Genomic DNA, 25,783 nt, shown 5'->3' on the forward strand with positions numbered 1-25,783 from the left:
CCTACTTTGATTCCAGACTTCCATGAGGGATGCTTTCAGTACTCCTATAGGATTTGACTAACAACTTCTGACAAACTCAGATTTAGCATCTGGGACTTCATTATCTACACCAACATATGAGCAGAAGCAAGAGCTGGATGTAACACCCTTGTCTTTATCTCTGAAAGAAACACTCAGGTATGTCTAGCAGAAATAATTGAGACAGGAGCTCATAATAGCAGAATGTGTGAGCAGATGAGTTAAAAAGGTTCTCTGGCCTCCCTCATGACTCCCTCTATGATGGACCTTAGTAGGGAGAACATACAGGCATCCTGTTCCTTAGTTCAGAAGTGTCTGATTTGGCATCTCAGTCTTTGCCTTTTCAAATACATCAGTGTTGGCACTTGACACTGGTACAGGCCTTGTGGTGTTCAGCTTGGGGATCAGTGATTATTGCTCAGATCTCCTTTAAGTTATTCATTTGTTCTTAACAAGTTTCAGAAATAAGAATACCCAAGACAGAATCTTCCACAGTAATTAAAGATATGTATGAAATGTTATTAGATACTTGATGAGAATTACTAAAGATAATACAGGTAGTAGATATATTTTAAATAAGAAGTGTCAGGAATAAAGCATTTTCAGGTCCTGAAATAGTCCTTACTCTATTTGGGACACTGTATTCTTATTATATCATTGCAAAATGAGATGGCTGGGTAGCAGTATCCCACCAGAGCACACTTTCATCATCAATATTCAACACCTAATGGTGACAGAACAAAGCATAGTGAGAAGGTTGTATCATCAGCCCTCCAACAGGTGAGGAAAGCGGGATGAAGACCTATGGTTTTCTTATGATTCATACCCTCCATACACCTGCAAGAACACAGGGAGAAAGAAAGAATTCCAAACTGGCTTTTAATAACAAAACTCCAAAAGCCTCCTCAATACTCTACTCCAATGACTCTACCAGCCCTGATAACCTTAAACAGAACTCATATACCCCAAGAATCTATCAAGAAAAGCAGCACAAATAAAATGTGAAAGGTAGAGAGAAAAGAGGAAGAAAAAGCAGAAAGAAAGTTGCACCTCAGTATTAAAAAAAGAGCTACTTCAGAGGAAGAGATTCTCACCCACTCAAAAATCAGGTACTCTGGGGCTGACAAGAATCAAGAAAATTCCATTAAACTGAGTCCAAAAGAATTTATAAGCCAGAGCTGAGATGCTGAAAAGTAGCTACAAATTGATCTATATTTCTCCCACTTTTAATGCAAGCTTTTTATTTATTACTATTTCAAAATTACATTTTCTGTGAATTGTTTTTGCAAACTGGTGATATTCCAACTTACAAAATAAATTTTACAAAATGAGATTATTATCTATTTTAAATTATATCAATTCTTACTCCTTTATACTGATCTTTTTTCAAAATGAAATTAAAACTTATTTGGCTAAATGGACAGAATGTTTTTTCTTCTGGAGGTCTGTAAACATGACAAAAAATAAATATGAGGCTAAGAATGTCTTCTCTATTAGCAATTATATCCCTTTTACATAATTTTAAAATTGCAAAACCTAAAATATCATGAAATAGATAAAAATTGCAGAGGCTGTATTAGCAAATAAATAATCCCAGAATAGCGTAAATTTTTTGCTATATGCATCTTATTTTACCAAAGTATCACATGTTCACAATGGAAAGGGTGTGAAAAGATTAACTGCTACCATGTATATGTTAGGAGGTAGCAACATACAAATAGTCTCCAGTCATCTAAGAAGACCAATGCTGAAATTACTATTAATAAATATCCTTAAATGGATCACACATCGCATACCCTCAACTCCTGTTTTACTGGGAAAAACATTGCATGCACTATAGCTTGAGAAAAACAAAACAATGCTATACCTTCAATCTGCACTACCATTACTATATTGTATATTGAAGGACTCAAGATTTCTGATTTTATTTAAACCTGTAACTTGGAAAATCCATTGGCTCTCCTTGAACTAAAAGCTGTGGATCTGCCCTTTTCTCCTTTGTACTTTCAACATAATAGGTATTATTACCCATAACTTTTTATTTAAAAGAATTGTGCAGCCAGCAAAATGAATGAATTTAATTATCAATGCAGTGTGGAAAAAATCATTAGAGCAAGAGCCTGGAACAGTAGGTATTAACAATAAACAAAGGCTATTAAAAACAGTTTTAAAAGTGTCATTCTTCCTTCAATTCTTAAAATGTAAATAATACAAACACAGAAACAAGAAAATCATATGTAAACATCTGTAGTTATTGGCAAAAGATGACCCTAAGAAAATGCTAAATGACTGACTGGATCATTTAACTTTAAATCTATACTTTATGTGGCAATATAGGGAGGTCATTTGATTGCTATGCATAAAAAATTTAGAATTCTAATATGATCTAAAAGTTTCACCTTCATAAGACAAAATTTTCATTATAAAATTGTATTTAATGGTATTCATACATATCTGCCACCTCAGTTTTGTAATATTATATTTCTATAGGCTGTCGACTACACATTACAGAAATTACTATAGAAAAAGATCTATAAGAGTAGAACTTTTTTCCTTTACACTTTACAGATTCTCCAGTTTCCTTTATACCTGTATAATGAAAACATGTGGCCTCTTGAACACAAACTTCGAGTTGGTGCAGCTAAGAATTTCATCAGCTAGGAATCAGGATTTTGCAGCTGTATTTTCTGGGCAAAAAGGTATTTTCAGCCATACTCCAGGCTCAATTCTCTGCATATGGACATTTATATCAAGTCATGATTTAGCCTTTGAAGATTTGGAAAGAGATTTTTTTAATTTTCATCTTATGATTTCACATAAATTAATGAATAATCTGGGCCTAATTTTTCCTCCCCAGCAGCATAGAAAGCCTTCTAAATACTCAAGAAAACAATGTAGATCAAAAGTTGTGGCTACAGAAAATTTATGTTGCCAAAAGAAGAAAGTATATTAAACATGCACTGTTTCTGTAAAAATGCAGGCCAAAATCCTAACTTCAGATATATGGGAGCAGTTTCTACTGAAGTTTACAAATGTGCTTTCAAACGTAACTTGGCCTTGCTGATTAAACTGTAATTTACTGAAGTCCTGACTCAGAGCTGCTTTTCAAAGTGTACTTATTTACTTCATTGTTTGGTTTAAAAAAACATGTTCTTCTCTGCCACTTACTTAATTTCAAAAAAATACCATTGGACAGCATAGCTACACACTCACAAGGAACTGGATTGGGAAGGAATAGTCATAAGTGGAGCTGAATGAGGTAGTACGGGTGGATAGGAAACAGCCATAGGAGAGAATAAGTAAGGGTAGAAAATACCAAACAGAACATATCAAAGATCAGTTTTGATATTCTCATGTATAAGTGGTCTTAAAACAAGCATTATTTCAAAACTGGAATATTTATGTTGATGTTTAAACAACAACAACAAAAAAAATACATAAAGAGCAATTAGAAAATCATATAGTTTATAAAACTATTTACTGTATTAAGTTCATTAGTGGTTATTTAAGATGGGGATTCTTTTAGTGGTGGTGCCCTTTGTAATGAAGTCATGCAACATTCTGTAATGTTTCCCAGCCTTAGGCTTTATTCTGCAAGACATTTCAGACTATTTAACTTTACTACTGGGAATATTCCCTATTGATTTCAAAGGGATTACTTGTAGAAGTAACTACAAGCAGAGGTACTTGCAGTAATGGAGTTTCAGACATCTTTTCCGCTGGAGACATCAGAAGGGAATCTAGAGTTTGAGAGACATTATGCTAGAAGGCTAAAAAGTTACGAAGAACAAAAATTTAAAGTGAGCCATAGCGCATGCCAAGTCTTCCTAAGCACAGGACAAGAATCTAACTACAGCTCTTCACAGGGGAATAATGAGGCAGTAAACAGGTTAAAAAGATACAGGTTAGTACAAAACAAACCTGAGGACTGGAGGAAAGCAAATGTCACTCCAGTCTTCAAAAAGGGCAAGAAGGAGGACCCAGGTAACTATAGACCGGTCAGCCTCACCTCCATCCCTGGGAAAGTGATGGAACACCTTATCCTCGGTGCCATCTTAAGGCATATCAAGGATAAGAGGGTTATGAGGGGCAGTCAGCATGGCTTCACCAAGGGGAAATCATGCTTGACCAATCTCTTAGCCTTTTATGAGGAAACAACACGGTGGATGGATGATGGCAGAGCGGCGGATGTGGTCTACCTTGACTTCAGCAAAGCATTTGACACAGTCTCCCACAGCATCCTCACGGCTAAATTGAGGAAGTGTGGTCTGGATGATCAGGTAGTGAGGTGGACTGCGAACTGGCTGAAGGAGAGAAGCCAGAGAGTTGTAGTCTATGGGGCTGAGTCTAGTTGGAGGCCTGTAACTAGTGGAGTGCCTCAAGGGTCAGTACTGGGACCGGTATTATTTAATATATTCATCAACGATTTAGATGAGGGAATTGAGTGTACTATCAGCAAGTTTGCTGATGACGCTAAGGTGGGAGGAGTGGCTGACACGCCAGAAGACTGTGCTGCCATCCAGTGAGACCTGGACAGGCTGGAGAGTTGGGCAGGGAGTAACTTGATGAAATATAACAAGGGAAAGTGTAGAGTCCTGCATCTGGGCAGGAACAACCCCAGGTTCCAGTATAGGTTGGGAAATGACCTGTTAGAGAGCAGTGTAGGGGAGAGGGACCTGGGGGTCCTAGTGGACGACATGATGACCATGAGCCAACACTGTGCCCTTGTGGCGAAGAAGGCCAATGGCATCCTGGGGTGTATTAGAAGGGGGGTGGTTAGTAGGTCGAGAGAGGTCCTTCTTCCCCTCTACTCTGCCCTGGTGAGACCGCATCTGGAATATCGTGTCCAGTTCTGGGCCCCTCAGTTCAAGAGGGACAGGGAGCTGCTGGAGAGAGTCCAGCGAAGGGCAACAAAGATGATTAAGGGAGTGGAGCATCTCCCTTATGAGGAAAGACTGAGGGAGCTGGGTCTCTATAGTTTGGAGGAGACTGAGGGGTGACCTTATAAGTGTCTATAAATATTTAAAGGGGGAGTGTCATGAGGATGGAGCCAGGCTCTACTCAGTGGCAAACAATGATAGGACAAGGGGTAATGGGTACAAACTGGAACACAAGAGGTTCCACTTAAACTTGAGAAGAAACTTCTTCTCAGTGAGGGTGACGGAACACTGGAACAGGCTGCCCAGGGAGGTTGTGGAATCTCCTTCCCTGGAGACATTCAAAACCCGCCTGGACTCATTCCTGTGTAACATTATCTAGGTGTTCCTGCTCCGGCAGGGGGATTGGACTAGATGATCTTTCGAGGTCCCTTCCAATCTCTAGCATACAGTGATACTGTGATAAGTGAACCAGATTTACTCATGTTCTTCAGCAGCAAAGCTACCAAAAGATTTAAATTAACAGCATTAATGATATTCATGCTAATCAAATCCTAGGTATCTCATTTGCCAGACTGCACAGGTTTTCTCTACAGCCAAACACTTTTCTCCTGACAGGGCAACCATGAGCAACAGTGTCTAGAACCTGGTAATGTCTACAGAGATCTCCCATACCCAAACTCTCAAAAGAACCCAGGAAATGACTGTGCTCCACCCTAGAGGAGAAAGAAGTCAGGAGTATCTTGAAGAACAGCCTCAGCCCTGTCGACTCCACTGCTATTTCAGTAACACCAAACTCACCCAAGGAACCACTCTGGCAAACTTGCTCAAGTCCTCATTGTGACTCCATGCTCAGTTGAACAGATGAACCTGTGGAGTTTACCCACAGTAAACTTCCTCCCTTTGCACTCAAAGGTGATTGTGCCTTCCAGAGTGATTAAGTAAAATCAAAGAAATAAAATAAAAACATATAACATAGCTTAAAATTAAAATATAAACTAAAATAAAACAAAATACCTTAAAAAACAATCTGTGAAAATGATGGAGATCAGGCTAAACCACATTCACAACATCATCTAGCACCTTCATTATATTCCCACTTAATCATTCTGTCAGAGTGGGAACAACATATTTTATTCCCATTTGGTTTCAGACTTTGAAGCTTTAAGGATTTATTTTAAATGCATAAATTTTGCTTAAAAAAAAAAATCAGCTGAAGTGGGAGGAACCAGTAGTCACTTTATGTAGGTTCTGTTTACATTCTTGTACGGACTCACTGTGCCTTACTCTCCTAATCAACAACACATAGCAACAACATAGCAACAATGCTACAAAACCATCCTACAAATTATTTGGATAGAGGGCATTTATCAGAGCTTTTTTTTTTATGTTGACTGTGAGAAAATTAGTAGAATAAAGATAGTCCTTTTTCCTGCCCACTTGCAGCAGTGATTACAGAAAAGATGCACTTCATATGCCACAGTTTCAATCAGAGCAGTGGCAAAGAAACAACGTCAAAGAAAATATTTTTGAGCACAGAATTTATTTTTCATGATTTTTTATTTAATGTGATGGAATCATAGTTCAATCTTCGTATTTTGAAGTGAATAACCTCTATCTGAAAGTACAATTCATATGTAAGCCTGGAAGAAAATGTCTTTCTTCAGTATCCCCACTATTAGGCGAGCAGATGGCTCAATCTAAATGACCATGTGAAAGAAAGACAAAAAAAAAAAAAAAAAGAAAAAGACCAACACAGATCAATATCCTCACCATGATTTCTGCGCTCCAATAAACACCAAACCATCAGGAGCAGCAGCAGACAGAAAAAGAGCACCAAAATATCATCTGAGGCAAAACAGTAAATAGCTAAAACCAATCTGAAAATAAACAGAGTTGGTTGGTTGGGTTTTGTTGTGTTTTGTTTTGTTTGTTGTTTGTTTTTTGTTTTAATAAAAAGAAACTAAACAAAAGCCAAAACAGCTTTACGCTTAATGTCGGTGCCTATGGTTACCTTGTATGTACCTGACAAAATAAGCAACTATCAACCTCTGTGTACAGCATACATATGCCACAGTGAGAAATACACCAAAAGAAAGAAGAATTAATATTTTCACACCAAAAAGAAAGAAGAATTAATATTTTCACAATATTTCACATAAATGAGTCATTTTACTTTTCTATTTGGGTGGTTGAAAGAGGTATTTTTAATTAAATAAAATAAAGAATAACTTCTTTTTCAAATGGGAAAAACATATCCTTTAAGCAACAGCATGATGATGTCAAACAAAGAAATCCCACATACTAATCAGATTAGAACTGTATTAAAAATGGGGAAAACACACCAGGCCAACAGCTTTCAACACCAAATATCCTTGCTGCCAGCAGACTTCTCTCCTGGCTGTATCTTTGAGCCCATGGTCCTCTGTCATCAGCTGCCTCCAGGGGGGGGCAACAAGGAACAGATTCATTGATTTGTGAAGATGTGTTGCCCTGAAGCACAGCGTCCTGGGTTCAACTTCAGCCTTAACACATCAGGAAATCACCAGTTCTGTTCTGACTCAAGCAAGAGAATGAACCAATTCTCTAAAGGCAATGCAATAGGTAAATTCATATGTGTAGATTACACCTTCTGCAGGAAGCAAGCTACTCTCCTACAACAAAGTTCTTTGCAGGAGATAACAGCTCATCTACATACATATAGTTATTATTCCCCTTTTTAATCTAACTTGTTTAAACAGTGTGAAAACAAAACCACAGAAGGTATCCATCTCAAATAGCAGAAAACTACGAGAGCTGCAAGAGTATTTATCCCTGCATAATACCAACTATTGCTCAATTACAGAACTCATAATATTTAAAATTTCTGGGTGCAGACAAGTACCTACCTCAGAGTAACAGCCAAGATACCTTCATCTTTCTCAGCCTTTGCTCCTCCTAGCTAAAGCCATGGAGTTCAACAAACAAGTTCTCATTGGAACTACTGATGAGGACCATAAACTCATGATGTACGTGCATCTGCTACACAGATTGAGTGTAGCCAAAAATATAATCCATACAAGTTAATTAAGCACCTAAGTCATCCTCCAGTGGAACTTACTGATAAACTTCACCTGACAAAACATGTAGTTTATAAAGGAAAATGAGGTTTTTCTTCCCAAGTTACTTCAAGTGAAATACTGCCAAGGAAAAATGGATTTCAGACTCCTTGAAAGGTTCCAAGATTCCAAAGACAATTATTTAAGACTGCTGAACAAATTATTAAAGGTTGAGTGATCACCTGGGTAATCCAAAGCAAGCTATTATGAATGTATTTTAACTATTGGCTGTGCAAATTCTCATGCAGAATGTCAGAATACATGAGATTGAGAAATAACAGACCAAACGCCAAGACAATGCAAAAAAACTCTGTGCAATCCTGACAGAGCCAGATCTACTTCATCCAGCATTTGAACCTAGAGCTTGCATGTATGTCAGTCACTAGAGTAAGGTTGTCTGTATTCTGACACTCTATTGCTTGAAATCAGTGGACTTTGGAATAGATATTTGATGAGCAATTTTTACTTAAATACTAAATATCACAAAATTAATGAGGAAATGTTGCATTTTTGTCATTTATTTGCCCACCTTCTACTATGATGTCGTATCTTTCCTAACTACATTCTGTTGTAATATAGAGATCTAAATGGACCAATAATTTATATATTTCAGTCTGATCCAAGATCAGTCTCATCAGTATACCGAGATGCCATTTCTGGTTCTAGTTGCCTATACATGGAATGGTGAGTGAACTGATAATCATATTTTAGCATGAACTGTATTATACAGAAATAATGGTAATTTGAAAAGCAGATCAAGTGTTCACTAGTCAATTTCAATAATTTAAGGAAGTTATCCTTTAAGTAATCTTTATTTTCCTGCTGCTATTTTACCGCTTTCTAGGAGGAAACATTTGTCTATTAAATTTTGGGATCATATCTAGCCATTTAAAACAGGCATAGTTCATCAGACATGGAAAAAAAACAGCAGACATTGTGACTAAACAAATACTTTTAAAAGCTCTTAGCATAAAACATCCTGCAAATTCCCATACAAACAACTAAAAATAGCCCTGGCTCAAGGTCCTTTAAATCTTTTCTAACCCATGGTTTTACAACCCTGTAAATTCTACATTTTATTTTAGGACATCAGACAAATGCATTGTATTTCTACTGTTATTTGCATAAAAAATTGGTCAAAAGAGCAAAAAGTATATATTATGCCAAAAAAAAATAGAATATGCCAAATGTAAATTTGAACACTGCCAGAAAGCAACTGTAAATTTCATTTTGTCAACATGCAAATGAAATGTAGTGCAAATTAGGGTGGATTAACCTGGTTTTTAAAATTCAGACATTACAAGGCTTTGGAATTCACCAAACCACCCTTACACACATTCTCTTTGGCTGCCTTGAATCTGTGATGGAGAGACTTTAAAACGCCACAGAAGCTGATCTAAGTAAACTGACTTCTTTAAATCTGAGAACTCAAAGTTGAGCAATATTTGTTAGATATAAATCTCATGTTTCTCATTTTGTGTCAGCAGTTCATACACTATGTATAATATTTAAACATGCTCTAATTCTTATGTGTCAAAACAATCATGTTCATTAATATTTCCGTTGCTCATGCACTACTTTCACTGTATAATTTTATAGGAACCATTCCCTAGCTACTTCGTACTCGGCAAGTAACTCAAAAGAAATGGGAATCAAAACCTGCAATCGCTTATCCAAATTATGCACCGATACAAAAGCAGTGCTTAACTAAACCAGCTCAGAGACCTAGAGCAGAAAGAAAAAATCCCCATTTTACAAATACCTGGAAATAGTCTCAGCACCATGTGAAACATCACTAACCTTTTTCCAACATGGAGGGAAATCATTTGCCATAAGTCTTTTTGCCCTCTTAGAAATATAATACTCTTCTCACATCACTCATGGCAAGATGCAGTTTCTGTTTTAAAAGATGAAAGGAGAAAGCTTGATAAACTTCCCACTCATTTTAATGAAATACAATCACAGAATCATAGAATAGTCAGGGTTGGAAAGGACCTTAAGATCATCCAGTTCCAACCCCCCTGCCATGGGCAGGGACACCTCACACTAAACCATATCACCCAAGGCCTCGTCCAACCTGGTCTTGAACACTGCCAGGGATGGAGCATTAACAACCTCCCTGGGCAAGCTATTCCAGTGCCTCACCACCCTAACAGGAAAGAATTTCCTTCTTATATCCAACCTAAACTTCCCCTGTTTAAGTTTTAACCTGTTACCCCTTGTCCTATCACTACAGTCCCTAATGAAGAGTCCCTCCCCAGCATCCCTATAGCCCCCCTTCAGATACTGGAAGGCTACTCTGAGGTCTCCATGCAGCCTTCTCTTCTCCAGGCTGAACAGCCCCAACTTTCTCAGCCTGTCTTCATACAGGAGGTGCTCCAGTCCCCTGATCATCCTCGTGGCCCTCCTCTGGACTTGTGCCAAGAGTTCCATGTCCTTTTTATGTTGAGGACACCAGAACTGCGCACAATACTCCAGGTGAGGTCTCACAAGAGCAGAGTAGAGGGGCAGGATCACCTCCTTCAACCTGCTGGTCACACTGCTTTTGATGCAGCCCAGGATAAGGTTGGATTTCTGGGCTGTGAGCGCACACTGAAGCTGGCCCATATTCATTTTCTCATCAAGCAACATCCTCAAGTCCTTCTCTGCAGGGCTGCTCTGAATCTCTTCTCTGCCCAACCTGTAGCTGTGCCTGGGATTGCTCCCACCCAGGTGTAGGACCTTGCACTTGTCATGGTTAAACTTCATGAGGTTGGCATCAGCCCAGCTCACAAGCGTGTCAAGGTCCCTCTGGATGGCATCCCTTCCTTCCAGCATATCATCCGAACCACACAGCTTGGTGTCATCGGCAAACTTGCTGAGGGTGCACTCAATCCCACTGTCCATGTCACCGACAAAGATGTTGAACAAGACCGGTCCCAACACTGATCCCTGAAAGACACCACTCCAGCCAGACATTGAGCCATTGACCACAACTCTTTGCGTGTGGCCACCCAGCCAGTTCTTTACCCACTGAGTGGTCCATCCATCAAATTGATGTCGCTCCAATTCAGAGACAAGGATGTCATGTGGGACAGTGTCGAGAGCTTTGCACAAGTCCGGGTAGATGACATCAACTGCTCTACCCCGTCCATCAGTTCTGTAGCCCCATCATACAAGGCCACCAAATTGGTCAGGCAGGATTTCCCCTCAGTGAAGCCATGCTGGCTGTCACCAAGCACTTTGTTGTTTTTCATGTGCCTTAGCATGCCTTCCAGGAGAATCTGCTCCAAGATTTTGCCAGGCACAGAGGTGAGACTGACTGGTCTGTAATTCCCTGGGTCATCCATTTTCCCCTTCTTGAAAATGGGGGCTATATTTCCCTTTTTCCAGTTGTCAGGAACTTCACCTGACTGCCATGATTTCTCAAATATGATGGCCAGCGGCTTCGCAACTTCATTCGCCAGCTCCTTCAGGACCCACGGATGGATCTCATCAGGACCCATGGACTTGTGCACGTTCAGCTTTTTAAGATGGTCTCGAACCAGATCCTCTCGTACAGTGGGCGCAAGGTCTTCATTCTCACAGTCCCTGTGTCTGTCTTCGAAGACTTGGGTGGTTTGGTCAGAGCATTTGCCAGCAAAGACCAAGGCAAAGAAATCAGAACCTCAGCCTTCTCCAATTCCTGTGTATCCAGCTCTCCCGAGAGCTTCCTGAGGTGGCTTATGTTCTCCCTAGTCTGTTTTTTATTTGCTATGTACCTACAGAATCCCTTCCTGTTATCCTTAATATCCCTAGCCAAGTTTAATTCCAACTGGGCCTTAGCTTTCCTAACCTGGTCCCTAGCTTCCTGGACAACATCCCTGTATTCTGCCCAGGCTGCCTGTCCTTGCTTCCACTTTTTTAAGCCATTTTTTTCAAGCCACTTTTTTCATTTGAATTTTCCTCAGCAGCTCCTTATCCATCCATGGAGGTCACAGTATCACAGTATGCTAGAAATTGGAAGGGACCTCGAAAGATCATCTAGTCCAATCCCCCTGCCGGAGCAGGAACACCTAGATAATGTTACACAGGAATGAGTCCAGGCGGGTTTTGAATGTCTCCAGGGAAGGAGATTCCACAACCTCCCTGGGCAGCCTGTTCCAGTGTTCCGTCACCCTCACTGAGAAGAAGTTTCTTCTCAAGTTTAAGTGGAACCTCTTGTGTTCCAGTTTGTACCCATTACCCCTTGTCCTATCATTGTTTGCCACTGAGTAGAGCCTGGCTCCATCCTCATGACACTCCCCCTTTAAATATTTATAGACACTTATAAGGTCACCCCTCAGTCTCCTCTTCACTAAACTATAGAGACCCAGCTCCCTCAGTCTTTCCTCATAAGGGAGATGCTCCACTCCCTTAATCATCTTTGTTGCCCTTCGCTGGACTCTCTCCAGCAGCTCCCTGTCCTTCTTGAACTGAGGGGCCCAGAACTGGACACCATATTCCAGATGCAGTCTCACCAGGGCAGAGTAGAGGGGAAGAAGGACCTCTCTCGACGTACTAACCACCCCCCTTCTAATACACCCCAGGATGCCATTGGCCTTCTTCGCCACAAGGGCACAGTGTTGGCTCATGGTCATCCTGTCGTCCACTAGGACCCCCAGGTCCCTCTCCCCTACACTGCTCTCTAACAGGTCGTTTCCCAACCTATACTGGAACCTGGGGTTGTTCCTGCCCAGATGCAGGACTCTACACTTTCCCTTGTTATATTTCATCAAGTTACTCCCTGCCCAACTCTCCAGCCTGTCCAGGTCTCGCTGGATGGCAGCACAGTCTTCTGGCGTGTCAGCCACTCCTCCCACCTTAGCGTCATCAGCAAACTTGCTGATAGTACACTCAATTCCCTCATCTAAATCGTTGATGAATATATTAAATAATACCGGTCCCAGTACTGACCCTTGAGGCACTCCACTAGTTACAGGCCTCCAACTAGACTCAGCCCCATAGACTACAACTCTCTGGCTTCTCTCCTTCAGCCAGTTCGCAGTCCACCTCACTACCTGATCATCCAGACCACACTTCCTCAATTTAGCCGTGAGGATGCTGTGGGAGACTGTGTCAAATGCTTTACTGAAGTCAAGGTAGACCACATCCACCGCTCTGCCATCATCCATCCACCGTGTTATTTCCTCATAAAAGGCTAAGAGATTGGTCAAACATGATTTCCCCTTGGTGAAGCCATGCTGACTGCCCCTCATAACCCTCTTATCCTTGATATGCCTTAAGATGGCACCGAGGATAAGGTGTTCCATCACTTTCCCAGGGATGGAGGCGAGGCTGACCGGTCTATAGTTACCTTGCCCTTGTCCTCCTTCTTGCCCTTTTTGAAGACTGGAGTGACATTTGCTTTCCTCCAGTCCTCAGGCACCTCTCCTGTTTCCCAAGACTTGGTAAAGATGATGGAGAGTGGTCTAGCAGTGACTTCTGCCAGTTCTCTCAGCACCCGCGGGTGCATCCCATCTGGACCCATGGATTTATGGATGTCCAGGTTGCTCAACTGGTCTCTAACCCATTCCTCATCAACTAAGGCAAACCGCTCCGTCGACCTGACTTCATCTAAGGTCTCAGAGATACAGGGCTCTTCAGGACTGCCTGCAGCAGAGTAGACAGAGACAAAGAAGGCATTCAGTAACTCTGCCATCTCTGTACCTTCTGTCACCAGGGCACCCATCCCGTTCATCAGTGGGCCTACATTGCCTCTGGTGTTAGTTTTGTCTGCCATCTATTTGAAAAAGCTCTTTTTGCTGTCCTTGACCCTTCTTGCCAGGTTTAATTCTAAGGATGCCTTAGTCCTCCTAGCTGCCTTCCTACATCCTCTAGCAGCAGCCTTATATTCCTCCCAAGTGGCCAGCCCCTCCTTCCATGACCAGAAACTCTCCTCTTCCACTTGAGCATACCCAGCAATTCCCTATTTAGCCACGCAGGTCTCTTGGCCCTCTTCCTTGACTTCCTACGTGTCGGGATGCTCCGATGCTTGGAAAAAGCAATCCTTGAATGCCAACCAACTATCTTGGGCCCCTTTACCTTCAAGCAGCCTTGCCCATGGGATTTCCCCTAGCAATTGCTTGAAAAGGCCAAAGTTTGCCCTGCTAAAGTCCAGGGTTGCAATTCTACTTGGTATTCTACTAGTCCTACGACACATGATCCTGAACTCCACCATCTCGTGGTCGCTGCAACCAAGGCAGCCCTCAACCCTTACTGCTTCAACCAGATCCTCCTTGTTAGTGAGGATGAGATCCAGCAGCGCTCCTCTCCTGGTCGGCTCATCCACCATTTGCAGGAGGAAGTTATCATCCATACACTGGAGGAACCTCCTGGACTGTGGCTGGGTTGCCGAGTGGTCCTTCCAGCAAACATCAGGGAAGTTAAAATCCCCCACGACGACCACGGCCTGTGACTGTGAGGCCGCTCTCAGCTGCCTGTAGAAGGCCTCGTCAACTTCCTCACCCTGATCTGGTGGTCTGTAACAGACACCTACAGCAGTATCCCCCCTGCCAGCCTGCCCCTTAATTCTCACCCGCAAACTCTCAACTCGCTCGTCATCTGTTCCTGAACAGAACTCGGTGCACTGTAGTTGCTACCGCACATAAAGAGCAACCCCACCACCCCTCCTGGCTGGCCTGTCTTTCCTGAAAAGGACATAGCCCTCCATGACTATATTCCAGTCATGTGAGCTGTCCCACCATGTCTCTGTAATTGCCACCAGATCATAGTCTCCTGACTTAACACAGGTTTCCAACTCCTCCTGCTTATTTCCCATGCTGCGCGCATTGGTGTACAGACATTCCAGGGAGCGAGCTGAGCACACCGATTTCACCCTAGGATTGTAGGAGGCCTCCCAGTCTTCATTAATTCTGGAGCGCTGCCCCACTGGGGCAAGCCCAGCTACAACCCCATCCCCCTTCAAATCTAGTTTAAAGCTCTCCAAATGAGCCCTGCTAATTTGTGCCCCAGCATCCTTTTGCCTCTGTGAGACAAACCTTTCCCACTTGTCATTGTCCAGAATGGTGCCCTATAAAACCAGCTGTTATCAAAGAATCCAAAGCCCTACCTGTAGCACCAGTCTCGAAGCCAATTGTTTATGAACTTAATCTTCCCATTCCTTCCCACATCATCAGTGGAAGATGGAAGGAGTGAGGAGAAGATCACTTGAGCCCCAGACTCTTTCACCATCTGCCCCAAGGCCCTGTAGTGTTTCTTCATCCCCCTCAGACTGCGGGAAGCAGCTTCCCCCTCACCTGTCTGGAAGACCAGCAGCGGGTAGTAGTCTGTCAGGTGCACCAGGCTGGGGAGCGCCCTAGTGATATCCCTGATCCGGGCTCCAGGCAGACTACACACTTCCCTATGATGAGGGTCAACTCTGCATATCGGGCCCTCTGTTCCTCTCAGAAGGGAATCCCCTACTACAATGACCCTTCTTTCTTTCTTAGCAGAGGCAGTCTTAAGGTGCAAAGTCGACCGCCTTTTCCTATGTGGCCTTGTGGGCTGGCCTTGCACCACATCCTCACCTACCTCTCCTTCAAGATTCAGGGCCTCGAACCTATTACGGAGGGACACCTGGGGAAGCAGGGCAGGAAGGGGGGAGGGTTTCCCACAACGTCGAACTGGAACTCGCTTCCAACCCTCGTCGTCTTTTTGGTCCCCTACCTCTGCACAACAGCTACAGGGCAGGGGCTGTCTCAGGCCATCCCCCTCTGTGTGAGAAGGCAGGGGGTCCTTCCCCTTTTGGGGGGTATCTCCCTGGAACCGTTCCGACTGGCACGCCAGGGAGTTACTCCACCAGTCGATCTCCCTTTCACACTCCCTGATGGTCCTCAGTGTCTCAACCTCCTCCTTAAGTCTTGCCACCAGGCTAAGCAGGTCTTCTACCTGCTCACACCTCACGCAGGTGGAATGCTGTCCTCCCTCCCCCGGCAGCAGCAGGCTCTGGCACTCCCTGCACCCAGAGACCTGAACAGCCACGGTCTGGGACGGGGTCTCTGTCTGAGCAGGTCACCAGGCCCTACTGCTGCACTTCCTTCTAGTTGGGATGCAACACTCCTGAGCTTGTAGCAGGTGATCCCTGAATATCAACCAAGATATCAACCAAATCTTTCTCTGTCTCTCTCTGTTCTCACCAGTTAAATTGAAGATATTCAGGTAAGAAAGCAAAGGCAGTAACTCTAAAAGAAAAAAAAATACAGGATATTTTTCATAAGTTTTAGACAGCTATTTTCTAAGGAATTCATCAGGCCTACTTACAGCTTTAAAATTAGCTGACAATACTTCTCTTCAGGCTCAGTGCATTTATTTAAGAGGTGTTAAGGATCATTCATCTTTACACCTTCATCAACAGTAAACATTAAGATTAGTGAATGATGGTAAATGGGAGTAAAATCTGTATCATCTGGCATTAGAACAAACCCATCGATAGAGAAGGCAAGTGAAAAGATTTACCTTAAGCAGAGGTGATTTAAACATGAGCTGTGTATCTTGCGTGTCCTGTGGAAAAGAAGTTAAAGGAGTATTCAAAGTACCTTGGCACTCCTAATGCAAAATCTCAGGAGCTCCTCAATGGACTGTAGTGACTTTTCACTGAGGAAGTGTATGAATTTACACACTCAATACAAGCAATGGAACAATGCCACTGTATAATAGACTGAAACTTGGAGAGCTACAGAACAACAGATTGGGGGATTTTTAGGGGAGCTTTGTAAACGATTGTAGACCTCTACTGCAAACATCTCTACCACCTAGAAGAAAAAATTACACTCTGGAAAACATATGTGATTTAGATAAACTCCACAGAAACGCTGGATCATTTTAGGCTTTTGTTTTTTTTTAACCTGGGCTTCTAGCTGCTGGTTGTCAAGATCTGTGGAATAAAGTACAAACCACTCTCTCTCCTGCCTCTGACATTTAAATAGACAAGCTAAAACTCTTAAAAGTAAAATTGTGATGTGCTGGTTTTGGCTGGGGTAGAATTAATTTGCTCTAGTGGTTCGGGTGGGTCTATGATTTGCATTTGTGCTGAAACAGTGTTGATAATATAGGGATATTTTAGTTCTTCCTGAGTAGTTCATAGACAGAGTCAAGGCCTTTTCTGCTTCTCACACCACCCTACCAGCAAGTAGGTGCTTTACTTACTAAACTGTTTTGATCTCAACCCACAAGTTTTCCCTCTTCTGATTCTCTCCATCTCACCAGGGCCAGGGAGTGAGCAAACGGCTGTATGGTGTTTAGTTGTCAGCTGCTGTTAAACCATGACAAAGATAAACAAAACTGCTGCTAAGTGGTTTACCATTGAAACCTCTCTGTCCTGGCCTGTCAAATTTCTAAAAAATAAAAATAAAATAAAAATAAATTAAAAAAAAATAAAAATAAAAATAAAAAATAAATACAAACAAGAAAAACCCACCAAAAAAAAAAAAACCCCACAAGACAAACCCACAAAACAAACCAAAACAAAAAAGAAAAAATGACAGGGGTGGCACATGCTAATTGAATTCTCTAGCGCATTCTTCGGTAGTAAGCACTACCAACCCATGCATTAAGATGCAGATTTCTGAGGCAGTTTAAGAGAAGGATAACCAGGATGTTTTCTGTTTCTAGGAAGTTTTATGTGTGTTCTTTCTCTCTGGGTAGGGGTTCGATAGTTCTTTCTCTAATCTAAAAATGAAAATCATCTAGATAAAGAGCGTATTTTTTTCTACAGACAGGAAAACACCACAGAGGCATGACCTTCACTTGGGGGGTCCATTACACACATTCCAGGCAGCTCTGATCATATTTCACTACCCTGGAAGAGATTGTGATGTCCAGAACACTGAATTATGTCATTAATTAAGGAATCGGGCAGGAGGTAGACGATTATAAGGGAGAGAGAATCTGTACTTACATAAAACTATTTTCATAATCAGTGATGATAGTAAGGGAAATAAAGAAAAATTACCTTGTGCTTAATACAAGTGTATTGTTTTAAAAGATTGTTCTACATGTAGAAGATGCTATTTAGCTTCAGGGGTCAGCCAAAAGCAAAGCGTAGATTTTAATAACCTTGCCTTAGTATAAAAAAGAGACACAAAAGATTTTGTTTTTGAAGCAAACTTTCTAATTTTTCTCAAAGTACATATAAGAAAAAAGGTAGGATAAATACTATAATCCATTTAAATTCTCTTTTTTTCAATGTTGATTTTACCTGAAACAAAATGGGCAGCATGCAAAAGAAAGAATACCATTTGCTAGAGTATCAGTGATTAGTTCATTAATGGGTTCAAGCAACTGGCCATGCATCAGCATAATATTAGAGGCTAACTGATTTCCTCTGTAAGCCACTTACAAAACTGAGCATTTGCAAATCATCTCAAGATGCATGTCAGAGAGAAAGATGGCAGTGTTAAAGAAATACATTTTTCATTTATTCTATTAGTAATACACACTACTGAATACATTACAGTACAGACAGAGAGAGACACTTTTAACCAGTTTGGCAAGAGCATATTTGGCACATCACCTACAATGTGGCTTTTTTTCTATAAGACATGATTCAAGCAAGATTTCAGTGAACAAGAACAGGATTTGGTGAAATGGTGGCTTTGCCAAATTCCCTATAGACAAACGATCAGTCTGTCAAATTCCCTACAAACATATTTAGATTTTCTAAGAGGCACCTGATTTATTTTCTTTAGCTATATTAAAAAAAATAATAATTAAACATGCCTCAATGAAGTTAAACAAAACAGCCAAAAGCAGGCATAGCTTAAATACCTGATGAAATTGGAGAGTTAAGATAAGAAATTATGAAGCTAATGAAAACAGTCACTGCCACGCTTAACACAAAGGCCAGAGCAGTCACTGTGCAATGCACACAGATCTGAGATAGGATTTGTAGGTGGTCACCGGGTGAACATCACATATGCAAAATACTCATGACTTGTAAAAAAGAGTGATAAATAGGCTACAGACAGACATAGTTTTTTGTCTTTCCCAATATTTTTTGCTTGAATTAGGCACAGAAGAAATACACATGAGATTACTGCAGCAACTTTTCATTCCCATATGAAAGAAAATACTGCTTGCCATCCTCCAGAAAACTGAATTCCAAGATGGCCCTAAAGACAATACTGACTGGCATTTAATCACTTACTCAGGGAAAAAGAAGCTTGTGAAAGCAGCCTTCACAAGGTGAAGATAAGCAACAACAAGAACCATCAGGAATGCACATCTAACAATTTCAGATACTTGATTATTCCAGTAGTAAGAACCAAGCTAACAAAACTGGAAGCACATTAACTCTCCAAGACAATGACCAGAGACAATACCACATCCCACAGTACATAATGAGAGCATATAGAAGCTTGGAATGTTAAATTTTAAAGAAATTGATTCCAGCGCTTCTTACAGCAAAAATAAATTACCCAAATAGTTCATTTGTAAAGTCATAACTAGTGGGTAATTCTCACAATTTTTAAGGACTGTAGAAAAATGCATGAATTGTTAAAAGGTGCCTTAAATAACGAGTCAAAGAGAGGAGGTACAAATGGGCACGGGCAGTCCTCTGGAGCAGGAAGTGAGTTCTTTCCAATTTCTCTTCCTCATATTTCATAATGGAGCAACTTTAAAAGTCTTCCATTCATAAGAAGCATGAACTTACATTTCCAAGGAAACTTCTACTAGAAAAAGACTAGAAATCTGCATTTTAAAAATGAAAGTCCAGATTCTCTTTCACAGGCACTTCAAATTCCAAGTTTATTTTTAGAAAAAAAAAAAATCACATTGCCAGATTATCAATATTGAAATTTTTTTCTCCTGGATTTCAACATATATCTCTTGAGGGCTTTTGCTTAGTCCAGCTTAGATACTTCTGTTCCTCTATTTTTTTTTTTTTTTTTCACTTGGAAGACATGGAGCTCTGGAGAGGGAGACTGAAGGAAAAGTCTGATATCTTTATGATATCACCTGCAGTGTGCACCAGCAGGGAGTAAGAGACATGGCAGTGTGAAAGCCAGCTTACAACTGAGAATCCCCTGCCAAAAATCCACAGAAAGAGACAGACACTGTGATTTGGCTGGAAGCATAGTTCAAGCATTACTGTAGCAAACATGCAGATGCCTAACAGGTAGGCAAGATCCCAGCTAATGGACTCCCCCTACGAGCTATTCATCCACTCTACATATTGACTTCTGTCTGTTTTCTTGAATCAGTTTTTATATTTAAATTCTAGAGGCTGCTTTTTAGCTCTATTGCTCTTTAATGAGACAAAACTGCATTGCATCATTAAACATTCTCATAGCCTTGTTTTCATTTAAACTTATTTTCTCTTTTCATTTAAATTTATTTTCTTTTATTCCAAGACCATTTTGCCTCAGGAAATTTTTCTTCTTCCATCTACATTCTCAAGCAACTAAGCATTTTTTTATATTGCTAAAAAGTAATATCCATGCATTTTTTTAAATACTGACTTATTGACTATGGATTTAGGCGTTTTGATTCCTTCTATCCCCCCACTACCACAACTATAACCTGAACAGCTGCAGAGGAAGTAAAAAATAATCAAATTGGTTTAGATAGGAAGAAGAGAGTGGGATAGTAAAGAGAACTCCTTCAGCATCATTATTTGTCAATATACAGCTGCTCCCTCATGTAAAGAAAAGTTAAATTTAAAAGGTAATTGACGGCAGTTAAAAGTAGACCCTGAAGAAATCTAATATAGAACATATATTTAAAGCATTTTTCCATATATATCCACAACAAAGCATTTGATCATTATTTAAGTATAAAAGCGCACATTAACAAAGAAGAACTGTGACTGCTAAATTCTACATAGAAGCATATGCAGGCATCCTTTTCACAGATAAATACATAATTTTTCCTTATACTATAACAAGTTATTCAAGGACTTCGACTTCACTGGGAATCATGATACACTTGCAGAATTTATTCTTAATGAGATTATACTGATCAAGCTTAAATTAGCGTTTGTACTGCATACACATGCAGAATTTATGTGCATGTACACATATGCAGGCTCGTGAAAGTATTACTGATCCAAGGAATAACATGCATGTAGTAGAACTTTTTCACCATGAAGAAAACTGGTATCAAGAACTCTGCAAATATGCCAGTAGATTAAAGTCACCATATTACTGCGATCTGTTTCAGGGACAAATAAAGTATGCTATTATCTCATATACTGTGGAATCCACAGAACTACAAACAGAAGTGTTTCAATTCAATACAATATGAAAAATTCAAAATAAAATGAAGAGTGTCTGAAAACAAACCAACAAATTTACACAGTAGAGTTGTTAATTATGATTATTTATGAGCAGTCAGAACTGGCATCGTTATTATAGTTTTCCTTCCAAATTTCTCTAAGATGTATCATACTCCATAGAAACTCATGGATCTATATGAATGATTTAGCAGCAGCTAAGGGCTCTAAAAGGTGTCTTAACCAAGCCTGATATTGCCACTGCTACGAACAAGAGTGTAATATTTAATTTAATCAAAAATTTAAATTAGGCAATGTATGACAGACATTCTTTTGTGGAACATCCTCATGCTAGTAAACAGCATTCTCAACCACTGAACAGGTCTCCACTGTGAGCAATCGGCTCTCCACCATTTGTAGAAAGCAATCACCAAACTCATGAGTGTAATCCATTCAGTCCATTGCTACCTGCTACACTGAATATTTCATCAGAAATGACAAGACTTTTTCTTTCTCCCTCCCTCCCAACCCCACTTTCATATTTGCTCAGTTGACAACTTGTCACCGCCACATCACTGCCATGCTGGCTGTCCTTGAAACCTGACCTCTGCAGCTCTTTGCGCCCAGTGGTCATGCCGTCCCTGTCTCACTCCAACCATTTCTGACAGGAGACATGCTGATCTCAACAGCAAATCCTGGCACCTGAGACACACTGGGATTACACAGGTAAATCAGGGTATTCCGTGTTGTCTCCTAGCTAACAACAGAGGGAAAAACATGACATCTTGAACAACAGATCTTACATTCGCATATTCAAAAGATTCATCATGCTTTTACAAGCAGATGGGCAAGATTGTTTCCCTTTGCTCTTGAGAGGGCAAATCATACATATAAAATAAAATAAAATAATAAAAAAATCAAAACAGGAGACTTTTTTGGTTTTAATTTAAACAGACTCAAAGGGTCAGTTATTGAGGAAGACATAAGATAAAAACAACAAATTAAAAATAAAGAAGGTGAATAGAAAACCCTGTTCACCAATCTAAAGCAGTTTCAATTGCATCTTTTATTAGAAGCATCTCAGTTTATTTAGCTTTCATGTGAACCATATGTGCCTAATAAGATGTATTATTTGATTCCACAGCAGTACAATCTACTTAAAAGTATGAATATTTGTAAAGGTAAGGTTTCCCTTTAAAATGGCATGTTTTTAACTTTTCTTGAAGTGTCTGTGTAGAGAAGAACGTGAAGTATTTTGACTGAAGTAAATGCTTTCATGGAAAACAGTGAACCCTGGAGATTATGCCGATTCTTGAAGAACTTCATACTGTTTTAAGCAGGTGACAGTAATGTCATCGTCTGAGCTTTTTGCCTTCCACACTTGCACAACAACAAAAAAAAAAAAAAGGGAGAAAAGAAAGGAAAAGAAAAGAAGTTTTACGTTGGATAGAAAAGCTCAGAGCTACCCATGCAGATAGCACCTTAGCCCAGGCTACAATTAACATACATCAAGATCAGGTCCACTACTCTTACCTTATGGCCAATACCACCTTTTACTATGAAAAAACCCATAGTCAACACCATACCTAAAGTGAGAAACAGTCTCCATTTAATATTTTTCCCTTGCAAGGACTGTAAACACCTTACACTGCTACCTACATCATGACCAAACTGGATCAGGTAACTTGGATATTCCTTGCACATCAGCACTGTTAATTATCGCACAGGATATCATCATATAGAGCGTATGAAACCATAAGGCAAATATTAAGGAAAGAAGATGCCCATGACAATAGTATATAAACACATTTTGCTGTGCATTTACAGTTTTCCATCTCTCAATTTTCTTTTGCCATTAGTAAATAGGTACAAAAGCCCCTAGATTCCTTCCTAAAACTATTCATGCCCTAAGAATATGACATGAAGGTTGGCAATGCTTCAAAGGCTAGTAGTAATTATCTGACCACATTTTAGTTTCAATAGTCTTAAAAATATTTAATTCCAAAACATACTAAGAAATGCTTGATTTTTTGCAAATCTCTGTACTGTAGACAACAGAACTTCATCAAAGTCGTGGACTTTACTTTTGAATAAGAGTTTTAGTACACCCAGGCTACATAGCATTTGTTCTCCGTATATCACACTAACATTGCTATTTCATTATAAATTTAAGAGCCTATTCAAATTACAGAATCAAACTTTATCACCTTTGGTAGTGGTACACATTCAAGAGAAAATACACCCTTCAGTCATTGTTCACTGAAAAAAAAAATGGGAGGGGGAGGAATCACAAAAAGAATTTAATCTAGTCTTCTTACTTTCTTATGCTTCAGGCAAATGAAAGTGAAATAATTCCTACTTTCACTTGTCACAACTCAGCTACTTGGATGCATAACATTTTATGGGTATTACTTGTTTCAGGTGAACCATGCAGGCAGTAACTGCCTAACCCCAAGCCTACCTTCAGGCATGGTGGCTAGCAGAAGACCCAAGCAAGTTCATCCAGGCAGCCTGAAGAACCTTCAACCCGATCTTTTTCTGAAGGGAATTCTAACCTTATGACAGTTCCATTGTTTTTTCCCTGCTAAACTGCAGGAGGCATCAGTTGGTAGCATGGGTTATGAGTTCAAGAGAAATTCAGTTGCTAATGTCTGAGGTTATGAAACCATAGAAGATGATACAAAGAAGGTGATTGCTTTGTTTTTACTTCCGAACAAAGTCTCATCTAATAAAGGAAAACACAAAGCAAATACCACTTAGTAGGCAAAATTCTATCAATGTATCTTACAGTGCTCTCATCAACTTTGTCAGCTAGAAGGAGTTTATAGCAGGTGAGAACAACAGAAAACTGAAAATAAAAACAAAAAAACAAAAAAATTTGTCCAACAGCAAGGATCATTGTAACAACCTTGCTTTGACTGCCTCCAGTGAGTGTGGATCAGCAGGAGAAAGGAACAGAATCTTTGTGGAATTTAATCCTTTCTTGAATGCCCATAGAGGCAACTGAATTATCAGTGCAATGTAACTTATCAACAACACTTCAGACAGTCATGGTTGAAAACATATGTAGGCAATAGCAGAAATGATAACACTTTAAGAGAGATTTATGACATTTATCACTTCTGCTCTCAAAGCTCATCATACTTGCACTTTCAAAGTTCTTATGCTTGTATACACTCAAGTAGAATTTCAAACACTCAGTTCATGTGCCACTCTGTTATATGGATAAGGTTATAAATTCTAAGTTTCTTTGTCCAGCTCAGAGCATGTTTATTACCACTTGAGTCTGCAAATCACAGGAGCAAAGATATGCATAAAGTTCATAGAATCACAGAATGTTTTGTCAGAAAGGACCTTAAAATCATCAGTTCCAATCTGCCTGCCATGGGCAGGGACACCTCATACTAACCATGTCACCCAAGGCTCTGTCAAACCTGGCCTTGAACACTGCCAGGGATGGAGCTTTCACTTCTTTGGGCAGCCTGTGCCAGTGCCTCACCATCCTCGCAGTAAAGAACTTCCTCCTTATATCCAATCTAAACTTCCCCTGTTTAAGTTTTAACCCGTTACCCCTTGTCCTATCACTACAGTCCCTAATGAAGAGTCCCTCCCCAGCATCCCTATAGGCCCCCTTCAGATACTGGAAGGCTGCTATGAGGTCTCCACGCAGCCTTCTCTTCTCCAGGCTGAACAGCCCCAGCTTTCCCATCCTGTCTTCATAGGGGAGGTGCTCCAGTCCCCTGATCATCCTCATGGCTTCCTCTGGACTTGTTCCAACAGTTCCATGCCCTTTTTATGTTGAGGACATCAGAACTGCACCCAGTGCTCCAAGTGAGGTCTCAGGAGAGCAGAGTAGAGGGGCAGGATCACCTCCTTTGACCTGCTGGTCATGCTCCTTTTGATGCAGCCCAGGACACGGTTTCTGGGCTGCAAGTGCACACTGAAGCACTAAACTCATGTTTAGTATTTCATCAACCAACACCCCCATGTCCTTCTTAGTAGGGCTGCTCTGAATTACTTCTCTGCCCAACCTGTAGCTGTGAATGTTGTGTATATAAAACCTAACAAAGCTAAACAACAACAACAAAAAAACAAAACAAAAAAAAAATCAGTCCTTCAGACACAAGGGCATGTATCATTTAAAATTATATTTCCAAAAGTCACACTCCAAATAAAAATAAAGTATAAATTACACTTCAAAATATGATAAAAAAGAGGATATGGCTAAAATCAAAGTCTTTACAATAGCACAGCTTCTTCTAAAGCACCTGTGATGAATTTTATTCAGCAGTAACAGGAAGACAGGTTAAAAGAAACAGCAAAAAAAACTAAAACCAAAACAACAAAAAAAAAAAAAAACAAACCTACAAAAAAAGAATACCCAGACCTCATTAAAAAAAAAAAACAAACAAACAAAACCCACACCAGACTATCAAGTTCATCTGCTTATTTCTTCTTTTTAACCTTTTTAGCTGTTCCATTGACCCGGACCATTAGCCACAAAAGTGTTATTCATTAGAGCTAAAACTCCAAAGCAGCATCACGAGGCTTCATAGTTTCAAACCATTCCTATGCTTCAG

The 25,783-nt window shown here is 40.4% G+C and overlaps 1 long non-coding RNA gene across 2 annotated transcripts; it reads right to left on the reverse strand.

Annotated features, from left to right (window-relative positions):
• Positions 1 to 648: 648 nt before the first annotated feature.
• LOC133277224 (uncharacterized) lies at positions 649 to 17,306 on the reverse strand. 2 transcript variants are annotated; one of them, XR_009746135.1, is made up of 4 exons: positions 17,162 to 17,306; positions 16,448 to 16,492; positions 9,794 to 9,890; positions 649 to 855 (listed from the first exon to the last, which is right to left on the reverse strand). It is a non-coding gene; the product is annotated as an uncharacterized LOC133277224 (long non-coding RNA). The 2 variants fall into 2 exon arrangements; XR_009746134.1 differs by having other exon boundaries at positions 17,138 to 17,306.
• Between the last annotated feature and the right edge of the window lie 8,477 nt (positions 17,307 to 25,783).

The sequence above is a fragment of the Pezoporus flaviventris genome, unplaced genomic scaffold (genome assembly GCF_033815535.1).
Source record: "Pezoporus flaviventris isolate CSIRO_AGI_PZ_B2104156 unplaced genomic scaffold, CSIRO_AGI_Pfla_v1 ptg000054l, whole genome shotgun sequence".
Taxonomy (NCBI): Eukaryota; Metazoa; Chordata; class Aves; order Psittaciformes; family Psittacidae; genus Pezoporus; species Pezoporus flaviventris.